Source organism: Mesocricetus auratus, unplaced genomic scaffold, assembly GCF_017639785.1.
Source record: "Mesocricetus auratus isolate SY011 unplaced genomic scaffold, BCM_Maur_2.0 Super-Scaffold_100676, whole genome shotgun sequence".
NCBI classification, from domain to species: Eukaryota; Metazoa; Chordata; class Mammalia; order Rodentia; family Cricetidae; genus Mesocricetus; species Mesocricetus auratus.
This window is the reverse complement of record NW_024429266.1, coordinates 11,073,873-11,087,376: the sequence shown is the minus strand read 5'-3', so window position 1 is coordinate 11,087,376 and position 13,504 is coordinate 11,073,873. Positions and strand designations below refer to the sequence as shown.

The 13,504-nt window shown below is 40.8% G+C and overlaps 1 protein-coding gene across 6 annotated transcripts in view; it reads right to left on the bottom strand.

Annotated features, from left to right (window-relative positions):
* Disp1 (dispatched RND transporter family member 1) overlaps nt 1–13,504 on the bottom strand; it is a 154,620-nt gene that overhangs the window by 49,705 nt on the left and 91,411 nt on the right. The window contains exon 1 of one of the 6 annotated variants that reach the window (XM_021231854.2): nt 11,498–11,627. The exons of the other annotated variants lie outside the window; for them this stretch is intronic. The gene's annotated coding sequence lies outside the window, so the exon portion shown is untranslated. Of the gene's footprint in view, nt 1–11,497; nt 11,628–13,504 lie in introns of those variants that run through there. 6 annotated transcript variants of the gene reach the window in all.

Here is a 13,504-nt window from a genome sequence, read left to right as displayed (position 1 = left end):
GGAAAATATATAAACAAGGAAGGCACTGGAGACATCTAACGCTGCTCGTGAGAAATGAGGGTTCCCACAGGGCATGAGCCAGTATCTGTAAGGGGCCAGCCCCACAGGGTCATGAGCCCGTGTCTGTAAGGGGCCAGCCCCACAGGGTCATGAGCCAGTATCTGTAAGGGGCCAGCCCCACAGGGTCATGAGCCCATGTCTGTAAGGGGCCAGCCCCACAGGGTCATGAGCCCGTGTCTGTAAGGGGCCAGCCCCACAGAGCCTCCTCTACTTGTGTCTTCCTCTGTCCTCACTGGCTGCTTTCTCCACCCCACCTCTTCTCTCAGTGCTGCTGTCTTTCCTTCCCAAAGGAGAGAAGATGACAACACCACCACCCTTCAACTACTAACTGAGGAGCGATGGGCAAAATGGAGAGTGACACTGAAGGCAAGGAAGTGTATGTGTTAAAATAATATACACAATTTTAAGAGTTTTTCATGGCTTAGAAAAAATCTCAACAATTTAAGATTTTTTTCTCTAAGTCACTCGAATTCCAGAGTAAGAACAAGACTATTGAAATGAAGATTAGTGAGCTGAAAATTCTTACAACACAAACTAACAGGAATAAGAGAGTTTTTCCTTCAGGCACACCGTAGAAGTTGTTCATGAATTTACTTTCTATGTTGTAAACAGTAGGTAACATTTGCACAAGAAAAAACATGCTGTAGATGAATTTGTTTCACATTAAATTAGGTGCCCCCCCCCTTCTACCAAAGGGCCCTGGCTTCAATATACAGAAGTCCCTCACATGCTCACAGGACCAGGAACATGTCTGTCTAGTAAACATGCAATAAGAAAACTAGACAATCTGACACCCCACTCGCCAGCAACCTTAACCACCCAGGCTATTGTAAGCAATATACATGGAAACAAAATATGGGGATTTACAGTACGACTAGTCATCAAACACCACTGATTTATCTACTCTACACATGGACTCCTTTAGATCCCTAAGCTTTTGATGCCGCTTCTAGAGCCGTGTCCCTCCCCACCTCAGACATATGCAAGTGTCAAGAGGAGTGACCCCTTTTCTGTCTACGTGTCTGCGTGTGCACCCTTGTAACCTGGATCACGCAGGTGCAAGAGTCCTACCTCACTCTCACACACTCTTGTCAGCTCAGCAGGCGACGTTCTGAGCAGCACCTGCCAGGGGAGTGCACAGAGTCCCTATCTGGATACTGGTACCTGAGGATCTCAACAACTCTGATGCAAATTTAACATAATTAGTGCAATATTTGTCCTTCAAATAAAAACTCTCACATCTATGCACAAACTCAACTAAATAAACAACACAAAGTGAGAAATTAATTACACATTAAAATTGTCTTTACAAATTGATTTGGTAGAAAAATAAAATATTTTAAACTTTGTACACATAAACTCAAAAGGTCTAAAATGTCTTGCCATTCCTTTTCAAACTAGCCTGTCAGCCCCAACCTCCTTTTCCAAAGGATGTTGAGAGAAATTTTGAGTTATGGTATATGAAGTAGCTTTCTCTTTCATAAAATCACTCTGGGATAAAGGCATCCAGTCTAAGCACTCAGATAAAACCCCAGTTCAAAGCAGTGTGAATTCAGTGCATTATCTCAATCATAGAAAGCAAGACAGGTACAGACTAAGGTGACTGGCCAGAGCTAAGCAGTCTGCCATCACCAAGGACACCATACCATCTCACTGATGTCCACTGACGCTCCTGCGAGGAAGAACACAGCCTCACACTGCTAATAGAAGAACATATGAAAAAGCTTAGTCTTTAAAAAAAAAGCTAACTGAGATTTAGCATGTGTAACTGTGCTGTAGGGAGCAGTCGCTAAGATAGGATCTTACAGGAACACTCACTACAAGTCTACATTTTCCCAACTACCACCAGCCCCCAGGCTGTAAACATGCTGCCACCTAGGCCTAAAGAGCCATTCTGACAAAGTGTCTACTGAGCTGAGTGACAGACACACAGGAGGATGGCAAGATACTTCTGGTTTACAGGGTGGTTAATCACACCAGTGTCTGAAATGGTCTATATTTTCATATTTAATGCAATTGATCCTACTGAGTAGTTGATCCTATTATCTACCAGCACAGCTATTGGGTGGGTTGTTTTGAAGAATCTAGAAACAAGTGATTCTACAGTACACATTTCTAAAGGGAACAGGGCCCAAGACAGCTTGACACCAGCTGATAAGACCCTCCAGAGTACCCTAAAATTGTCCCTAGATTCTCTGATTCCCATCCAGTTTTCTTTCTTCTAATTGAATCATCTTGTCTTTTGGGGGGTTGTTTGTTTTTTGTTTTTTGTTTTTTGTTTTTTAATAACCAGAATCACAGCAATCACCCTCCTTTACTCTTACTGTTATACACCATTTGCTGTTCTGTGAGCGTAAAAAATGTTTGTATAGGCCAAAGAGGTACTTAGTTTAACAATTAACTGCCCCCAACCCCCACCCCCACCCATGATAAAATGCAGCTTTACAAATGCTATTTAGAAAAGCTACCTTTTGTAACCTGGAGATTGCTTGTAATGAGACTTCTGATTGCCATTACAGAAAATGACATGGGCTTTCTCTGATTCCGTTTCTTTAGTCATAACCATAAACTGGAAATAACCAATTGGACTCATAAGGAAATAAAACACAAAAAGACAAAGCAAAAACAAAACAATTATTTTGAGAAATACCTACCAATGGCTATTTAGGCTTAATAGCTTACTGGTATAGAGGCTCAGATGACCAGACTAGCAAAGCCTCAATCTGAAGTTAGAAGCTGACACTAAGACCCATGCTGAGAGAGACCAGACAAATGGAGGAGGAAAAAAACTGCTCTGATTCTAGGATGGAGGGAACTAACAGCAGAACATACAGAGCAGAGGAGAAAGAATACAGTAAGTAGTAATGCCAAAGGCCATTCTAGGAGAAAACATTAACCATTCCAAAATGTGACAAATCCTGTGCTAAGTGTAATGGTTGTGGTTATAAATGCAAGGAGTTTAAGGCCAGTTTTGAGTTACACATAAAGAAGAGCTGACAGAGACAGTGATGTTCAAGCCAGCACACTCTCTAAAGAAAGCTTGCTCAGCACTCAAACCCGATGGGCCCTGGCCACACACTTAGTGTCTTCTCACTCTGCAGCAATCTGATAGTCAATATAGTGCATTAAAACCCACTGACCTCACCTCACTCCACTTGCCCCACAGCACCGGTCATGCACTGGGTGATTTAAAAATGAAAAGAGGAAACAGCGCTTCCTAGTTGTAAAGCCCAAATTGTGTTTTCTGTTTGTTTTCATTTTTGTTTTTTGAAACAGGGTTTCTCTGTGTAGCAGTCTTGGCTGTCCTGGAACTCACTCTGTAGGCCAGGCTGGTCTTGAACTCACAAAGATCTGCTTGCCTCTGCCTTCCGAGTGCTGGGATTAAAGGCGTGCACCACCACCCAGCCAAATTGTGTTTTAAGATGGAAACTGAGAGATGTGTAACTGAAAACAAATAGCATGGGTAGGTCTAAGTTTCCAAGTTGATTTTACCAGGCACTAACTGAGAAGATAGATCAAATTACCTAAGTCTCCCTGTATCAAAGTCTTACTTCCTTCTTAAATTTGTTTGAAATGCAAAATGATATGCCCTTCTAAGGCAGCAATGAGGCATTACTTATTAAAATTTGAAATATCATCAGCCCACAATTCTACTAGAGTAAAACTTCAAATATATAAGAATAATGTATATTCAGACATATATGAATAATATACATATCATTAGGGTCTGGGCTACAACACTTCAAAGGTGAAAAGGGCAAGCAACTTAAATTACAATCAACAGGAACTTAAATTCTGCCATATCTTGCTAGGTATTACATATAACAGGAAAGAATGAGTCAGCCTGGCATGCTGGTAACATGTCTAGAAGTTTGGAGTTGCTGAGCCAAGAGAATGATGAGTCTGATTCAACCAGAGCTACATTATCAGATCCTGAGAAGGGAGGAGGGAGGGAGAAATGGAGGGAAGGAGGAAGGGAGGGAGGAAGGGAGAGAAAAGGAAAAAGGAAGGAAGGAAGGAAGGAAGGGAGGAAGGAAAAGAAAGAGACACCATACAGAGCACAAAACAAAACGAAAAAAAAATAGTGATTTGGATCTGGATGTAATGGATGGGAAGAAGTCAGTGCACACTATTATGTTCAGACAAAGCTATCTGCAGAAAACCCTACTGTTAGGAATCAATGTGGTTGGCGTCAGGGCATGTATCTCAGTGGTGAGAGCTTGCGTATGCAAAGCTCTAGAACTGTCAGAAAACAGTCTACGTGGTTAAAATAGTGTGTGTGTGTGTGTGTGTGTGTGTGTGTGTGTGTGTGTGTGTGTGTGTGTGTGTGTACAGGATCACCAGTTTGTGTGCTTAGAATTACATCCTATAAAATACAAAGACTCACACTTCAAAGACAAAAAAGAGCACATAATTGAAAATCTTATTACGAATTCATGATACAACCTATCTGAGGTATAAAATTTACTACAAATACAACATACACCAGAGTATACTAATAACACAATTCACTTAAAGAATGCAATGGGACTATACAATGGCTTCAGTAGCACAGAGGCAGCTAAAGTACATGAAGAACCATGCAGGCCCTGCTTGGAACTGGAAATCACAATTTCTAAGCAGTCCAGAAAACTGCCAAAGTCTAAGTGTACTGTTGAAGAGGCTACACAGACCTGATCCCATTGCCACAGTAACCATCACTACCCGTAACAAACAGGGCCTCCTAGCCTGGAGGAACAATGTCTTCCCACCATCAGCAGCGCCACGGTACACCTCTTTGGAGTTCCGACAGCACTCCCACATGCGTCAGCTCTAAGCTGACCCCACCAACGGCCTTCAGAAGACAGATGTGGAAGGCATTACCCAGCCTGTCTTACAAAACAAAACTTGATATCGAGACTAAGTAAGGTCACACACCAATGGTAAGTGGTGAAACTAGGAAGAGTGATGCCAGGGTAAGAGCTGTCTGTCTTCTCAAAGCGCAGATGACGAGTTAGAATGACAACGTCTCTCTGGACTCACAGCACTGAAGTGGTTAAAATTGCACCCCTTCTGTATCCAGTCCTGCTTTCAGAGAGTGGTGCTCCCCAGCACATTCATGAGATTAAAATGTCCAATGTGGGCCCAGTGCCTTTAAATTTAGGGATCTGCTAGGAATGTGGTTAAAAGACAGGTTCTGAACCATATACCCGGAGGGGGCAACAAGCCCCCAGCAACATGTCTGTGCTGCTAGTCCTTGGCAGACATTCCTCCACGGAAGAGGAAAACCTCAAACAAGGCTTCAAGGCAGCAAGGAAACTCGGCCTCAGCAATGGCGAGAGAGAGGACGTACAATGCTAGGAGGTTGAACAGAAGGGCTGAAGAAAAAACAAACCATCCTTCTAATTCGGTCAGAGAAAGAAACAGTTTAAGTTCTCATTAATTACTGACTTTAATTATGGCTTATATCAATTCTCCTAAACTGTGCTCTGCCTAACTTTGATAAAATTTGTTAGGTTCTGAATCTTCTTTGACAAAACTTATATATTATAAGGAATGGATTGCATTGCCTCTTTTTCTCCAAAGAGAAGATGGGTACACAAAAGGACTTCAAGTTTTCCTTTTCACAAAGGACTAAAGGCAGTTTGGTCAGTATACCTATTATTATCAGCCCTGTTTTAGTAGGAAATGATTCTTGGACACTGATGGCTCTCACCCTCGAATGGCAGCCTTGGTTCTCATCACCGGTAGCACACTGGCTCCTCGCTGTTTAGAGCTGCAGCAGGAGCCCACGGCTTCTCCAAACATCGTGAGAAACAATGGGTGTGTGCCAGGCATGTCCCGCATGGCACTGCTGAGCTAGGGGAGGGTGGGAAGACATCAGCCAGACTTTGTCCTGAGGAGTGTTGTCCTCATAAAGCATTAGTAGAATGTTTTAAGTTACTTTGCTGTGTGAATCACATTCTCAAAATGCCTCTGAAGACAGTTTAACCCATCAGAGAGAAAGCTAAGTGTCAACAACATGAAAGCCTCATCCAAATCATATGGCTGGATTCAATTCCACACCAAGACTCCAAGGGCAAGGCTTTCCTCTACCTCCAGATGACTCCAGGAAAATGCCAAGGCCAAGCAATCCATCAGAGACTTGTAACATAAACACCGCACGAAAGGCTCTAAATTCAGTATTGCCCAGGGTTGAAAGGTTACAATTCAAGAGCATCAGAGACAGCTCACTAGGTTAACGGTGTTATCCAGCCACTACTACGGCACTAACTAGAAACAAACAAAAAACAAGCCAGTTGATCCATCTTTATTCTCAGCTGCTACTCAGATAATTTCAAAATAATATAAGTGTGAGCTGAGCAAAGCCCGTATGTTTAGAGACTTAAGGAGACAGTCTTAGACACAAGTGTCTTCTTACCTGCTGAGTCTAATTAGCTTTTCGTTTTTGAGTTCATAAACTTTCTGCCACTAAACTCTCTTCCAGTAAGAATATTTACAAATATCTCCACCTAAGCACTTCAACATTTTACAGGTTGCCAAGAACCATACAAAAGTATTGTTGCTATTATTCCCCATAAGCAGACGCTACAGCAAATTGGAAGCCACGCTTTTAATCCAGCCCCACAACCATGTCTACCTATGCCACAGACAGCCCATCAGAGCCGCCTGGCAGCAGTGGACTTCCCCACGTCATGAACAGGCAGGCAAACTGACTTAGCTGCGAGAGCTCTTCCTGGAGAACTCCTTTTCATGATAACTTGCTGCTTGACTACTGAATTTGTATTGTCAACCAGGGTTCAACTTACTTAGTAACCATTACCATATTTGAAAGTGAAATATACAAAGCATTTACCATTATATAACCCTCTTTGAATATGATTATATGTTGTATAATATATTGAGAAAGATATCAAAGAGGATAAACCATAAATGCTACATATCTTTATATAAAACTACTGATAGTATTCATAAAAACTTAATGATAAAGGAGAAAAATGAAGAGACTCTGCCCATATTTACAACAGACTATGATAAAAGCCAAGGAGGGGGCTTAGGAAGATAATAAATGTACTAGAGCAAATCGGGGGGGGAACCTGAAGTTAGTTAGCTAGAGATGCATCAGTTACCAAAACATGAATTTATACATGGAGTGATAAGTTAAAAAGGAAATTCAGGCTTACAGAAACACCAATTCTTTTTCATTTGTTTTATGCCCATTTTCCTTTGGTATCAGGTCTGTGCAGGAGAGACAGGGAAGTAAAAATGAGATTTCTTGCTTATAATTTGGGACAAAAGATGCTAACTGCCATTTTCATCTAGCATGAACACCTACCTCCCTAACTACACACTTCAAGAGCTCCATATATATTGTAATTATGAAAGAAATACTTGGAGAGCCACAGAAATGATCACACCATATAGCACCCATGTCTCAAACTCATACTGTAAGTCAGCATCATCCCAGGCATTAGAGGTGCAGGTCTTTAATCCCAGCACTCGAGAGGCAGAGGCAGGCAGATCTCTGTGAGTTCGAGGCCAGCCTGGTCTACAGAGCGAGTGCCAGGATAGGTTCCAAAGCTACACAGAAAAACCCCATCTTGGAAAAACAAACAAACAAAACAAACAAACACAAAAAAGTGATCATCGTGAGAGACACGAGACTCATTATCTTTGAGTCTGTAGTTCAGAGTTAAATTCCACTAAGAAGAATTGTTTTTTTACTCTAAATCTGGATTTCTATGTTAATCCATATAACCAAATTTATATGAGCTAAAGCCAAAGCTTTCCAACTCAGAAATGTCAAACAATGGTTATGAAAAAAGGACAAAGTCCTTCTAAAGGTGGTTCCCTAATTCCAACCCCAACTAAGACATACATCTGGATCACAGCTCTTAAGGGAAATGCAATGTATACAACACACATTTGAAAAACCATATGCCTGTTACAACAGTCTTCACCTTGGCTACACATTGGAATCACTTCAGTGATGTATATCTTTTTAATTACAAAAGCGGACCCTTGGCCAGCAATTCTAATTTCATTCATACTGTGCTGGTATGGCCATCGGTGATTTTTTTTAAAGCTCCCAAGTGATTCTAATGTGCAGCCAAGACAGCAATTCATAGTTTATGTAATTAATGTTCATCAGTTTTTAAGAGGATCCAACTGTCACTCAAAATACTCAACATTTAGAAAATATTTCAGGAAATAAACCCATCTCCACTCGTTTCCTTGATGACAGTTCTTGTACTGTAAGGGCACAGGCAAGGACATACTACAGAAGCCTTATTAAGACAACAGCATAAATGAGAGTCAACTGCAGAATTCCCTTGTACGAAGCACAAAAGCCTGAAACAAACTGTCGCACAGGCTTGGTGACCTGTGGGTCTTCTGAAGGAAGTTTAGGAAGTAGCTATTTGACTAAGGAGTTTTTTAACCCTCAAGAAAAGCATATCTATAACCACTGGTCCGTTTCTAAAGTGAAGTCTCCATATCCTCCAACAGAAGAGTGTGTTCCCCAAAATTCACACCAAGAAAAGGGGAACAATCATGGTTGCACTCATCTTACATTTCTAATTTACAGTCACACAGCTTACAGATGACAAGGCTGCCTCCCAGCGTCACATCCCCACCAAACAAGAATTACAAAGTGTTCCAGAAATAAACAGGGCCCTTGGATGTAAGTCTTTGTCTTGAGGTCATAGGAACACACTCTTTCTTCAAGAAATTTCAACGTGCAACAAGGCAACCTATCTTCTTGACTCCAGCTCTCCCTTGTCATGCTGGATCACAACACAGAGTCAACTAACGGAGAGCGGGCCACAGCTCATCTGGAGACAACATACTACAAACCCAAACCCTCAGAACTTATCAGCCTGGAGTAAACACCCTTCACTGAGGTAAGCCAAGAAGAAACTCTTTCATTTATCACCACACCAAAGGATGTGAAGATTTAAAAAATAAATAAACAAAAAAACTTCTCTCATTCTGTCAAAGACTGGGGTTGCTCAGCAGAAAGCATCACAACTACTTGATTTAAATGGTGACATCTTTACTGAGAATTAAAGTCCCTACAAATGCTGTCTGTCTAAGACCCCCACCCCCTGCTGATCTGTGAACTTTGGGCAACTTCCCAAATGAGTCCTTCCCTACAGTCTGGCGAGAATGTCTCAAGAGGGATCTTTTAGTTTATTGAGCAACTTGGGAAGCATCCCTCCAATATTTGTCTGAAACACTGATAAGGAAAGGACCCTGGAAGTGTTTACAGTTAGAAAGCACTGGACTTGTAAAGGCTTTTTTTTATTTCAATTTCAGCAGTTTATCTATTTTAGTAAAGCCAGGGTATAGTTTTCATAGTTATTTTTCTATTCCTTACTTAAATTATCACTACAGTGCTCCTGAATTCTGATACACGCTTTCTTTCTTTCTTTCTTTCTTCCTATGTATGTTTCAGATGAACAAAAACAGCATTTACTGTTGACCTGGGATTCTTGTTTGTTCGCAAAAATAATTAACCCATATTTTTCAGTTAGATGAGCAAGTTAGTGACCCATATGTGGAGCAGCTACTATGCTCCTTGCAAGTTCTCTTATAACTTAAATATGAATACCAGCATTAAGTGATCCTACTTAACAGTAACTAAAATGAGATAACAAAAATAAAGTGAAGAGAACAATCCAATCTATTTCTCAAAGCTAACATATACCTATATGTGCTATACACACACACACACACACACATACACACACAGCTATATCAACTAAAAAGTATATTTCCACCACATCACTGTCTTGATCTTATCTGGATCGTATCTCCCGTGTTGGGGGTATGATCATTAATTGCAATGTTTTAAAGTAGGAACTGTTCCATGTATGACAGTGTGTGTCCACGCTGAACAACATGCACATTGTGTTTTAAGGGTCATACCGTGAGAATGCTGAGATCCAGTCCCAGGACTCACAGCAGTAAATACAGAAGGAGAAGAACTTGGAGTAACAACCATAGGAAAGGAGATTTCTCAAGAGTTATCAAAATGGGCAGCTGATGCAATAAAAGCTACGAAGACAAGAGGAATCAGTCTTAGACAGATCATATCTCAAACTGAGACAAGGTTAACATGTGTTTCTTCAACTGCACTGTAGATCAATCAGTTCAGAAACTGCATATTCTTCATAATTACTACAAGTAATTTAAGCTCATAATTGTTCATTTCAGGTGTATAACATAAGCTACAATAAAGCAGAAGACATTACAAATGAAGTACAATTCTATAAGTATTCTAATATTCAGTATTTGACAGCAAAAAAAAAAAAAACCTAGTGCCCCCAATTAGAGAGGCAAAGCTAAAGAACTAATAAACAAGGTAACTATTTTAGTACACTAAAAAGCAGAAGGCGCCATCAGGGTTAAAGGCACGGAAGCAGAGAGCAGTGCCCCACCCCCCACTCCCGCAGTCCCCAGCATACCCCAGCCAGGAGAGCTAACTGGAGCTCCCATCTACAAATGTTGGGGTCTAGAACCATCCTCTATGGGTAAAGGAGTGCATTTCCTTCTTATGTCCACATGGGTACTTCTTGGATAAAGGAAGTTCTTAGCAAATTACCAAGTGTGCTCTGCAAGCCTTGCACTGCCCCTGCTGAAAGGCATTTCTGACCACCCGAAACCGGAATGAGAGATGTTAGCTTCTGTTACCACACAGAAACATACTTTGCAAATTAAGACTAGTTTGAACATTTTTTTCTTTTTTTTCTCTTGCCAGTTACACATAAATTATCCACTCTCAGTTTAAACAAAAGTCAATACAGAAAAACCTATTTTGCTACGGCTAATAGGACGTAAAGCAGTAAACCCAATCCGAATGCAGTCATCACTGGTACAATTAAAGCACATTCAAGGCACGACATTTAATTAGCTCAGATGCAGCTCAGAGTACACTGGGCTGAACATATGAAATGATCTGGGGCAAAACTGATCCTGCTGTTGACGCTTGGCTCCCTAGTGGGCTATCTTCATAGGCTGGAAGACTAATTTACTGTCTTCAAAAATACTTAGCTTAAGATGAGAATAAAATGATTCCTAAGATTCTTTACTTATATTTTTATCAACTACTTACGATAGGGGCACACTTTCAATACCCCCCTTCCCATTCAAGCAGAGATTAAACAAAACTCTAAAGGTATGAAACAAAATACTCCACTTTAAATCTTAGGTTTCCTTCCAACTCCACAAGGAAAGCACATTTTAATAAACTTAGGAATAGCAGACCTTCTTCTACTATACCACGCTAGAAACTCAAATGGACGTTGCAAAATTTTTTAAATACTAAAACAGGACTTACACTGAAAAACAGTAAGCTGGATTTTAAAATACAGCCTTAAAAAACAGGAACAGTTTAAAAAGAAATTCCTTTAAAGCAACAAACGGCCACCTAGACAAGCAGAGATAAAGATGTTACCTTCTGTTAAAAGAAGAAACTCCTTGGTTCAGTCTGATCTGGCAGTAGGTCTGGCCAGGTTGCAGAAGTCAGCACAAGAGAAAGCAGGAGCTTGCAGGAGCTTGCAGGACTGGGAGTGAGTGACAGGCAGGCTCAGAGTGCTTTGAATGGGCATGTAAGGGGCTGGGACTTCTGTGTTTGCTCTGGGATAGGACACTGGAGTTTTCCTCCTACTTAACCCCTTGGGGCAAAGTCTTAATAATGGTAACAGCTGGCATACAGAGGGACTTGATCTGAGAACCGGGGTCAACCAGCCAGGATATGAAGGTGACATGTAATTTCTAGCCTTTTCCTGCTTCTACAGGGAAATTGCAACCAGGGCTGTTTTTGGTTATAATGTCCTTTGATCTTCTGGATTTAGAGTTACTTAGTAGAGGAAGGCTGATACTGTTCGCTTGCTCAGCCTAGCTTAAGAACCACAGACTGAGTTTTCTGACACATTGGGTACTGCATCTAAACTAACACAAATAAACACCAATACCTGTCTATTTCCATGTTTGTGAGTTTGTGTTCTTTCACAAATGGATCTAGAGACCCTGCTTTCAAAGCAGAAAGTTCACAGCTTTGTTGTCTTTTTTTTTTTAGAAGGAAGAATTAGCCAAAGCAGTGATAAGTGGTTTCTTTGTTTGCTTGTTTTTGTTTTGCTTTGGTTTTTTGCTTCAATTTTCCCAAACAAAAAAGTATCCATTGGCTAAATGGATTTAACACTGCTTTTTATAAACAGATGGGCCTCAGGATGTCAGTGTAAAATCCTATATAAATCTGTATAAATCCCTGCAAACAAATACCATATATTTATAAATGATAGTCTTTTAGAAAGCAAGTGGCAATCTATTGAAACCATGAACTCCACTCTTCATGTCTTTAATAACAGAAATGTGTGAACAGTTTTCTGCTGGAACATGCTGATTAGTTAATTACATGAAGAGTGAATTTTCAAGTTTCCAAAGCATGAACAAAGGAGAAATAGGTGAAACGGGGTCTCATCAAACGATGTTTCATACATCAAAGGACATGCTCAAGAAAGTAATACATATACACAGCATGGGGAAATATTCTCAAATTATATGCTTAAGAGTCTACCATCCAGATACATGTTTAAAAACAAAAACCAGAAGTCATCCATAAAAAGACAATCCACTTTGGAAGAGGCCAAGGTTTTGAAAAGGCATCTCTCAAGATATTCAAGTAACTAATATGCATTAGCAATTTCAGGAAGTAAAAATTAAGACCACAAAGAAATGGATATTATTTCATATTCTCAAAGAAAGAATTCCAAACAGCATCAAGAGCAGCGAGGCCAGAATGCCCCCATGCTGCTGCTGACACTGTAACAAGGCTAACAGCCTCAGGAACCCCTAAAACCAAAATCATCCCATGATCCAGCAACTCCATGCCAGGTGCAGTTGGTGCCTGGCATCAAGCACATTGTTTCTGGGTTCATACTATTAGATATGACTTACTTATAACCCTCCAAGTAACCCTTGTGGCATTTCACAACTACTAGGCTATGCCACTGCAGTGGAGGGGACTCTGACTTGCTGGTGCACATGTCCCAGGGGAGACCACACAGGTCTGTCTCTGGCAGCTCATTGAATGCCACATTTTTCACAGTGTTTGTGCTTTCTGTTTGTGACCTCGCTGCTTTAAGGGCACCGCTGAAGAGTTGCCTGGGACACAGAAATCAAAGAAAAAAATGTATGTGTGAAATAAACGCATAGTTACACTGCTGTTAGATATGCGTGCTAACATGAAGGAACCGGCAATACACATCAGGGGAGCTATCTCGAGTCAGGTTTGTACTGACTGTCTGATGAGAATGTTGTGAACATGGGCTCGCTTGCAGGAATACAATCCTGAAGGAGATGATTCAATACTCACTCACTTCCAGTGACTTTCTGGGCTTAACATTCACAAATGATAACTGACTCTATGTACCTAAGAGAACTGAAAACAAGTTCTTGCAAA